Raw genomic sequence first — 9,666 nt, 5'->3', positions numbered from 1 at the left:
CCTAATATTAAAAGCAGCTAGTGTGAAATTATTCTGTTCTTCAAACATTTTTTCTTTATCAATTACTCCAATCCCCAATTCAAGTTTATCTTTGCATCAACCACATGTATTGTTCGGATAAAAGAGATTGAATTCATGATATTACTTTAAACTACAAAAATGAATTCAGAGAAAATCTACCGTTAGTAAAATATTTTGTATAAAATCTCTCTTTCTTTCTTTCTTTAGTGACATAAAATGACTCTCTAATGTATAATAAGTCTCGTTTTAATATTTTCCTTTTAAGATTGTCTATCATGTTACAGTACGAAGAAAACATTTACATCTTTTTCTATTTTTTGTCCTTTTACCTTTAAATTATTGTTCTGTCATTATTCTTTTATTAATGCATAAGATATTAATAACATATACTTAAAAAAACAGTTTTCCAAGTCATTGCCCAATAAACAAATAATATTAAAAATTATGATAAAAGTATATTAATAACATTAAACATAATTTTTTTATTTTTAAAATTTTTAACTATTAGTTTTGGCAAAAGCGTATTTCAAAATGGAGATAGTAATTAATAAATATAATTAAGAAAATAAAAGTAATTTTTTATTAAAAATATATGTATATAGTATTAAAAATATTTAATATATTTTTAAGTAATCTAAAATATTGAATAAAATATTTTGATTTTTTAATCCTTAAAACTGATTAAAAAGAATAGTTCATGATTATATCATGAAAAAAGAAAAATATTGCACAAACACTTTCTGAATATACGGTGAGATCATTTTTTTTTTTTTCTATACCACTATAGGACAAGTAAGCTTGTGACAAATGATATGACATGATAACAAAATGAAAATATTAAATGAGTATTATTTATATTAAAGTAATGATAAATTAAAATTGTATGAAATTTTTAAATAAATAACGAGAAACCTGAAAAGGATGGGGTTGGTAACCAGGATGGAAGAAAATAAGCATAACATGCCAGGTGACAAGTGAAGGAGATTTGGAAAGCCCAGATTTATTCTTGAACAAATATGGGTTCGTGCATTCATGTGACCTGACCTTAAGTTGAAGTCTCCTACTTAGTACGTACTTACAATTCGCATGTGTGTTAACCTAATATTTACCCAAAGAAACTAGACGTGCCCAGAGCCAAGAACTCGATTCTAAACTTGTATTTACCCAAAGAAATTTGTCCTTATTTAAGTAATGTAACTCTACAAGTTTTTTATTATTATTATTATAAAAAAAATTCAATTTTTTAAGACAGCATAGCATAATGAATATATGCAAATTTTTTATGCGTAAAACAAAGAAAGTAGACGTGGCCAGAGGCAAGAAGTCGCCAGTGTCTTTCGCATTTTTGCCTATAATTTTATCTTTTAAAAACAGGTTCTAAACGTGTTCTCATTTTCATTAGAATAGAGAATGGGTATCCAATTTTGCCCAATTAGGATAAGAGAAGTATGCTCCACTTTACTTTTTTGTCCAAGTATGGAGGGTAAAGAAACTTATTTTTACTAATTGATGATTAATCTAAATAATATAATTTTTCTTAAAGTTTGAGTTTAGATAAATAGGATTGGTTTCATAAATGATACTTATGACTTTGAAAAAAGAATAATAAAATACATTCCAATCCAAGTAATATATGAAATGGAAGATATATTAAGAACTTTGAAAAAGTAAGAGTTAAGAATCAAATCATATTATTAATATAAACATATGCAAGGCAATATTTAAATATTGTCATTATTTTATTATTATTAGGTCATGTTGAGTTTGAGATCAAGAAAAGTGTCTACCTTATATTTGGAGCTTTCACTATTTAAACATGGTATTATAGTTTAGATAGATAAATTTCAAGTTTTTAACATAGAAATATTCTTATTACAAATATAATAAACTATTCACGCGTATAATGTTACACATTTTTTCTAATTTTCTCTCAAATAAACTTGTGATTATTATTAATTACTTTAATGATACACGTCATAAGATTAAACGTTAAACGGTGAGACAATATATTTCGATTATTTTCAAGGAAAAACGTCTCAAGAACTCGAACCTTTTAATTCATTATGCAAGTTTATTGTCAACTCTTCTTTCCAGGTTCTCTTGGTCGGTTGCCACACCTCTCTGTTTGAATGGAGATTGAAATAATAAGTTTAACACGTCTCTTTTGTAGCAATTAAATACAGAGCCTTATTTAAAAAATTTTAAACAAATTTAAGAATTTGAGGAGTAATTTTACTTTGCAATAAATAAGATGAATGCTTGCTGCAATTGCTAGTTAATTTGTTAACGACATTTAGCAATATCTTGCGCGTTTACATGGTTCCATTGATTGATGTTACAGAGAAACTACTACTGGATAAAAATGACATAATGGTTATAAAAAAACTTGATGATTACAATTAACTTCCTTTTTCAAATTTCAAGATAAATGGTATCCGTTGGCATATTAAATTTTATTGTGCCATACTAACAATTAATTAAGAAGCTTTTAAACTATTCCCACCATGCCAGTGAAGGGACATTTACCGAATACCTACCTAGCTCATGTAACTAATTTAGAAGAATTCTTAAAACGGTTTGAGATCATGTTCTGCTTCATATGAGGAGGGAAAAACGTACCCCTATCAACTAGACATGTTATTGCCTTTCCTGCCAAATCATGCGCTTCTAAGATTGCAGTTCTTGATACCTTATTTTATGGAAAATTTTGGAAACCAACATGATGGCTGCAATTCATGATATGCCAAATTGGTGCTTTGTCAGAAGCTTACAATGCAAGTATATGTGTGGTGTTTGTATACCAAAAGCAATTAAAATAACAACTATTTTAGCTTCAAGTAAGAAATAATTATCTTTAGCCAAATATGTTTTTTCGGCATTAGTATATTCTTTTTAGTTAACTATGTTCTAACTGGTTAATACATGTCGAAGAACCAATATAGCATATTTTATATGCAAGTAAAACCGATTTTCAATTCAGTGTATGTTGTAATTAATAAATTAATTTCTTCCGATTTGCTTTGTTATACCTCAATATTAAACGGTAATGGAGTGATCAAGTTGAATTATGTATAGATATGTATACGATACGGTGACAAAAGCTTGCATCAAGTTTCGAAAACTAGCTTATGCCCCAACAGGTAGTTGGGATTATTCTGAATTTCTCATAAATAAGGTGTCCAAATGTTGCTCTTGGAAAATATAAACGGGTATTACAATTAATGAATGAATTATTTTTATTTATTTTAAATTATAAAAATACTCTCATTTTTTTTCAACTTTAAAAATTTGTATAAAATTATCTTTTGTAAAAATTGAAATTTAAAAAAATTCAAAGGAAACAATGTCTCCGAGTGTGAGAAATTTGTGTAAAGTTACTCTAATTTAATTTGTGATCTTAAATTCAAAATATAATATAACTATTTTAAATGATTTTTTAAAATTGTTTATAATAATTCTATTTAATTTAAATAAATTTATTTTTATAAAAATATGTAAAATAAAAAAAATTATAAATAATATGTAAAATATAAATAATGCAATATTTTATGATTAAAATAAAAAAATTCAAATTAAATAAATAATTCTGAGCACGTATGCCAACTTTGTCTAATTTAATTTATAATCTTAATATTGAGACATAATGTAACTATTTTAAATATTTTTAAAAAATATTATTCACAATAATTTTATTTAATTTAAATAAAATTATTTTTTCCTATAAGAAGTTTACATAATTCAGACAAAAATACTTTTTCTAGATACATTGTTTAATTAACCAGTCAAAAATACCATATCAGTAGCATAAAGTTAATATTTCGTATCACACATATATCTTACATTGTATTTAGCGAAAAGCTAACTTACTTGATTACCCACCCTATTAATCACGCATGAGTTATAGATTGAATCTCAAGAATCTCTTAGACCTAAATAAGTTATAGTCTTTTAAAAATAGTCAAAATTAATTTTAATTTGTATATACTTTTTTTATAGAGTCAAAGATATATGTAAGTTTCCTACAGGTTTATTAAACTGGAAGCTTTGACCATTTATACATGATAGTATGGTTTAGATTTATAATTCCCATGTTTTGAAAATAAAAATTATTCTTATTATATAGAGATATACTAAATTATCATGCGTATAATGTTACTACTTCCACAAATATTTCACGTGGGTTAGGTTCGATTTTAAAGACCCTAATTAGTATGCGATATACAAATTTCCTATATATGTTTTTTTCTTGGTGAAATATTTCCTATACATTTTAACTCTACTAGGCCAAATCTGAGGAGTTGATTATGGACTCGAAATTTCTCCGCAACTTTCATCTGATTCACAGTACAATGATTAATATTAAATATTTTACACCATATACAGCGGAAAAAATTCTTCAAATCCATTCATGGTTAAACCAATACTCTCATGTGTTCTAAAAATATCCAATAGTGGGTCTCTAACAGTGTAATTATAGCTTTTCCTTTTTCTTTGGTAAATTTGCAGATAAATCTTTATAAAAACAATAGTATAAATATTTAATAAAACTCCTTAGCTCCGTGTCCTCAAAGAAAAGATCTCTCCACTATTTTTTTAACTTCGAAATTTACCTCGATCTATCTTTTCTCATTAGAATGTTCCGAAAAAAAAAAAGGGTGGAACTTGGGTATCAATTTACACCTAAAAGATAGTTTAAGAAATGAAAATTATTTAAATATTGTAAAAAAAATATTATGCTGGGAATTTTCATACTTAAAATTAAACATTTGGTACATAAAATTTATAAAATTAAAATAAAATGAATTATAATATTCTATTGAAAATAGACAGGACTTGACTAATTTTAAAATATTAATTAGGTGGTCAGTAATATTCTAGTTATTCTTAATTAGTGTGATATCTCACCATTTGGTTGGGCCATTATTTTTGCATTCCAACCACTTGATCGTACATCCGAGAGGGAAGGGATCGGAGAACGAGAAGGGTAAGAACGAACGTGAAAAGTGCATATGGGCATATAGTGATGAGGATTCCGAATGTTGGTGTTGTGCTGAGGAGGGGAGGAACAGTGAAATGAACAATCTGAATTGGTGTACCGAATCCAAGATGGAAACATCATGGGGACCCAGCACACTGCTGCTACCTACATTATGTGGGGCAAGGTCAAGACTACATGGGCTCCTTCTCCGAATCATCAGATCATAGTTCGGGGTAAACTGTGATGTGGTCCAATGTTACAGGGAACTGAGTGCTGTGGACCATGGAATTGACCAATGAACTGGATATTAGCTTCATACAAAAGGTTCTATAGCTCTACTTTGATGATTCAGACGCCCATGTTTTTTTTTTTTGTTCTGTAACTTGTGAGGCATTGTACATCTCTACATTCTTTTGTTCATTACTAAATAACCCCAAGAATTATGCTTAGGCTCGTTAAAATATAATGGGAACGCGAAAATTGTTATACGAATAATCATATGCTGAAGCAAATGATAAAAAAATGTAGGGTTTGACACCGATAAACTAGGGTTGAAAAATATTAATTACGCGTTACTTCAATTGTACGGAAACTGTAAGCAATATATATATATATATATACCAGTTGAAAATTTATTCGTTGATATTATAATCATGCAATAAAAAAAAATTATTAGTATAAATACTATAGACTTATATTAATAATATCGTAATAACAAAATGACGTTTTGATAGTATATGTTCTTAATATGATTATTAATATAAAATTATGATGTGTATAATAATAGTTTATTTTATTGAAAAATATAACAATTTTGAAAACTATTTAAAATCCCAAATCAATATTACTATGATACATATTAATAGAAAGAGTGCATACTTTACAAGTACTTGTGAACAAAAAACAAATTACTTTACTGAATAATCCATTAGGAAGATAAAAAGGTACATGAATTTTATAAATTTTAAAATATCTGTGAAACCTACAAAATACATATATATCGTTCTCTCTATATTAACATGTTTTTAATTATTTGATTAAATTTTATAAAAAAATTTGTGAAAATATTAGAAAAAATTAATAAATATTGATCGATTCTACTAATGAAACAAAATCGCATATCCTTTATTCTTTTTATCTAATAAAAAATAACATATCAATTAAGTTTTCTTATTTTTTAAATGATGCTAAATTATTAATTTTGTGTGTGTAAATTATACTTTATTTCATTTAGATTTATCACTACTAGAAAATCTATAAATATAGACAGCTTTATAAACAGATTTTTTTATTATTACAGACAAATTTATAGACGGTTACAGTCAGTCTGAGATATGCGCGTTGGTAAATAATTACAGACAAATTTTAAAATTCATCTGTAATTTATTTATGAAATTTTTTTAAAAATGTTTCTTTTTTTATAAACATAATTATTCTTCCTTATTTCTAATTATCACAATTTATAAACATAATAAAAATTAAAAAATTATATATTTAAATTAGAAATTATTTATAAAATGTAAAATTAAAATGTCATTACAAATGAAGAAGTAAACATTTAAAAAAATAATATTAAAAATAAAATAACATTGTATATCACTAATAATCGGTGTGATCATCTTCCGAAAAAGTATTGTCACTAGTTGAGAAAGAGTCAGAGGAAGAATGACACATGAAACTAAAGATTGGTGGCGTTGGAGCTGGTGGAGGAGGATGAAGAGGTGTAGAGGTGTTTGCTCTCATGACCTCAAAGTATGCATGTATCTGTTGCAGCTGCATATGCTGCTGCTACATCTCCCTTTGCATCCTCGATGCCACCTTCTTCTCCATTTTCTTTGCTCACTTCTTCTTCCATGCAAGTCTTCCACATCTCCTCATTTAGGGCATAAACCTAAGTGCAGACCATATCCTCCACTTCCTCAGGTACAAGAGAAGGGGCATCTCTAGTGATAGATGCTGGGGACATGAAGTCTGCAAAACGGCTCCTCATGCCGTAAATGCGGCCTTTATAAAGGTTACCCACCGTCTCTAACCATATAGTATCCTCATCAACTAATTCTGGATCCTAAGAAGATGTCTCCTCAAGTCTTTGTTTAGAGACCAAATACACAAATACACAATATTGTATCAACCTTTTATTACACATTACACAAATTTATAATCTAAATTTTAGCAGAATCTCCTCTAATATATGAATATTTCCTTATATTTATTTACACTTAATACAACAAATTTCTAATGTAAATTTAGACTGAATCTCCTCTTATATATGAATATTTCCTTATATTTGGTTACACTTAATACAACAAATTTCTAATATAAATTTTAGCAAAATCTCCTCTAATATATGAATATTTTCTTATATTTGTTTACATTTAATACAACAAATTTCTAATGTAAATTTTGGTAGAATATCTCTTAATATATGAATATTTTCTTACATTTGTTTACACGTACTTAATATAAAAATCTAAATTTCCTTTACACATAATCTATATATTATGTAACAATCTATTAATTAATGCATCAAAAACATACACATTACAATCCTAAACAGTTATAAATCACATCCCTTTATAACTCCACAACATGCATATTCTACAAACTCTACAAATACAAAGAATCCCACAGCATACAATGATTAGGTTCGAAAAAGGACCTCTACGCCTTTCTCCCTAGTCATACAATCTCCAATCCTACAACTCTATCTTAGAAATTTTAAGTCTCTCAAATACATCAAAAATAAAAAAACTAAACCGATTAAAAGTTAGAGTATTGTATCAGGAACACAATGATGCAAATTATCTTTCAAAATGATGCTTCAATCACTCGCAAAAGGCCAAAAGTTCCTAGAGAGAGAGGTGAGAGAGAGAGTAAATTATGTAAAATGAAGAAGGAGAAGGAGGAGCTACGGTTTTAAGGATTTCACACATTACAGACAGAAAAATCCGTTTGTAAATAGTTTAATAAAACAATGCGTTTTAAAGGTTCATTTACAGACAGATTTTTTCGTCTGTAAATTCGTCAAGTCCAGTTACAAATGGAAAAATCTATCTATAAATCGCCAGATGAAAAGTTAGTCAAAAAGAGCAATATTTACAGACAAATTTTCCTGTCTGTAACTTCTGCTCCAAATTTTCCTCCCATTTTTAAATTACAGAAAAAAATTTGTCTATAATTCCTGTCTCTATTATTTCGCACTAAATGGCGGGTAAGCTATAGACGACTTTTATCAGTCTGTAATACAAACAGATTTTTCAAAAATTTTAAAAAAAAAATTCACAAATTTATCTGTAAAGTCGTCTGTATTACAGACGGATAATAACCATCTGTAAATGGCGCTTTTATAGTAGTGTATGCTTTCTTAATTTACTTGTTATATTTTCTTATGTCACAATCTTTTAATAACTTAACCTTTCTTAATTTTACTTTTTATTTTATTTTATATCTCATAAAAGAATTTATTAACAGAAAAAACAAATAAATTAAAATACATATATCTTTCTCTTTATATTAACATTTTTTTAATTATTTGATTAAATTTTATAAAAAAATTGTGAAAATATTAAAAAAATTAATAAATATTGATCGATCCTACTAATGAAACAAAATCGCATATCCTTTGTTCTTTTTATCTAATAAAAAATAACATATCAATTAAGTTTTTTATTTTTTAAATGATGCTAAATTATTAATTTTGTGTGGGTAAATTATACTTTATTTCGTTTAGTCTTATGCTTTCTCAATTTACTTGTTATATTTTCTTATGTCACAATTTTTTAATATTTTTGTTGTTTAACTTAACCTTTCTTAATTTTACTTTTTATTTGATTTTATATCTCATAAAAGAGTTTATTAACAGAAAAAACAAATAAAATAAAAAAACATAAAACTGTAACGGATAAATTGCGATTTATTCTTTTTTTTTTATATATATATAACGTGTACTTTTTGTTATTGAGTAACCGGAAATGGATAAGTAAAAAAGAACGATGATTTGTTTGGACTTGTTAATTACACGAATGCGGTAGATCAATTAATAGGATTGCTCTAATTACACAAGGCTCTTAAATTGAATCCCTAATGATAAAGCTATATTAAATTATTGAAAAAAAGAGTAATCTCATTTATAATAATCTCATCATTATTAACTCTATTTAAATTAATTATATATCAAATATTATATCCACATATCAATAATTTGAAAAATAAATCTATGACAAGTATGCTTCAATCACGCCAATTATGTATAAGGTGTTCACTACAGTTTTGTATTTTAAATAAAAATAATTCAAATGATTAATTAATTTGATTAAATGAACACAACTAGGTTTGATTAATTTCCATTAAAAAATTGGATTTGATTGATATTTTCAGTCATAATCTCAAACAAACCGCAATCAAATTCTAAGGAATTAGAGGAATGACATATTATATTCGAGTCTTTAAGATAAAATAAATAGAAATAATTTATACATAATTTTGAAGCTAAGAAATTAGAAGGATTTAGCAGTGTTCGTTCTTTCTAAAAAAGAAAACGCAAGCGAGCAACACTCTTCAGTATACGCCTTTAACTCCTTTTTAATTTTTGGTCCATAGTATACCCCTTTATTTCAATTCAACACTCTTTCCGTCATCAAGCCTTAGTGGGCCACTTGGTGTGGCTT

The sequence above is a fragment of the Abrus precatorius genome, unplaced genomic scaffold (genome assembly GCF_003935025.1).
Source record: "Abrus precatorius isolate BTA unplaced genomic scaffold, Abrus_2018 Scaffold11, whole genome shotgun sequence".
In the NCBI taxonomy this organism is placed as follows: Eukaryota; Viridiplantae; Streptophyta; class Magnoliopsida; order Fabales; family Fabaceae; genus Abrus; species Abrus precatorius.
Note: the sequence above shows the minus strand (reverse complement) of the source record.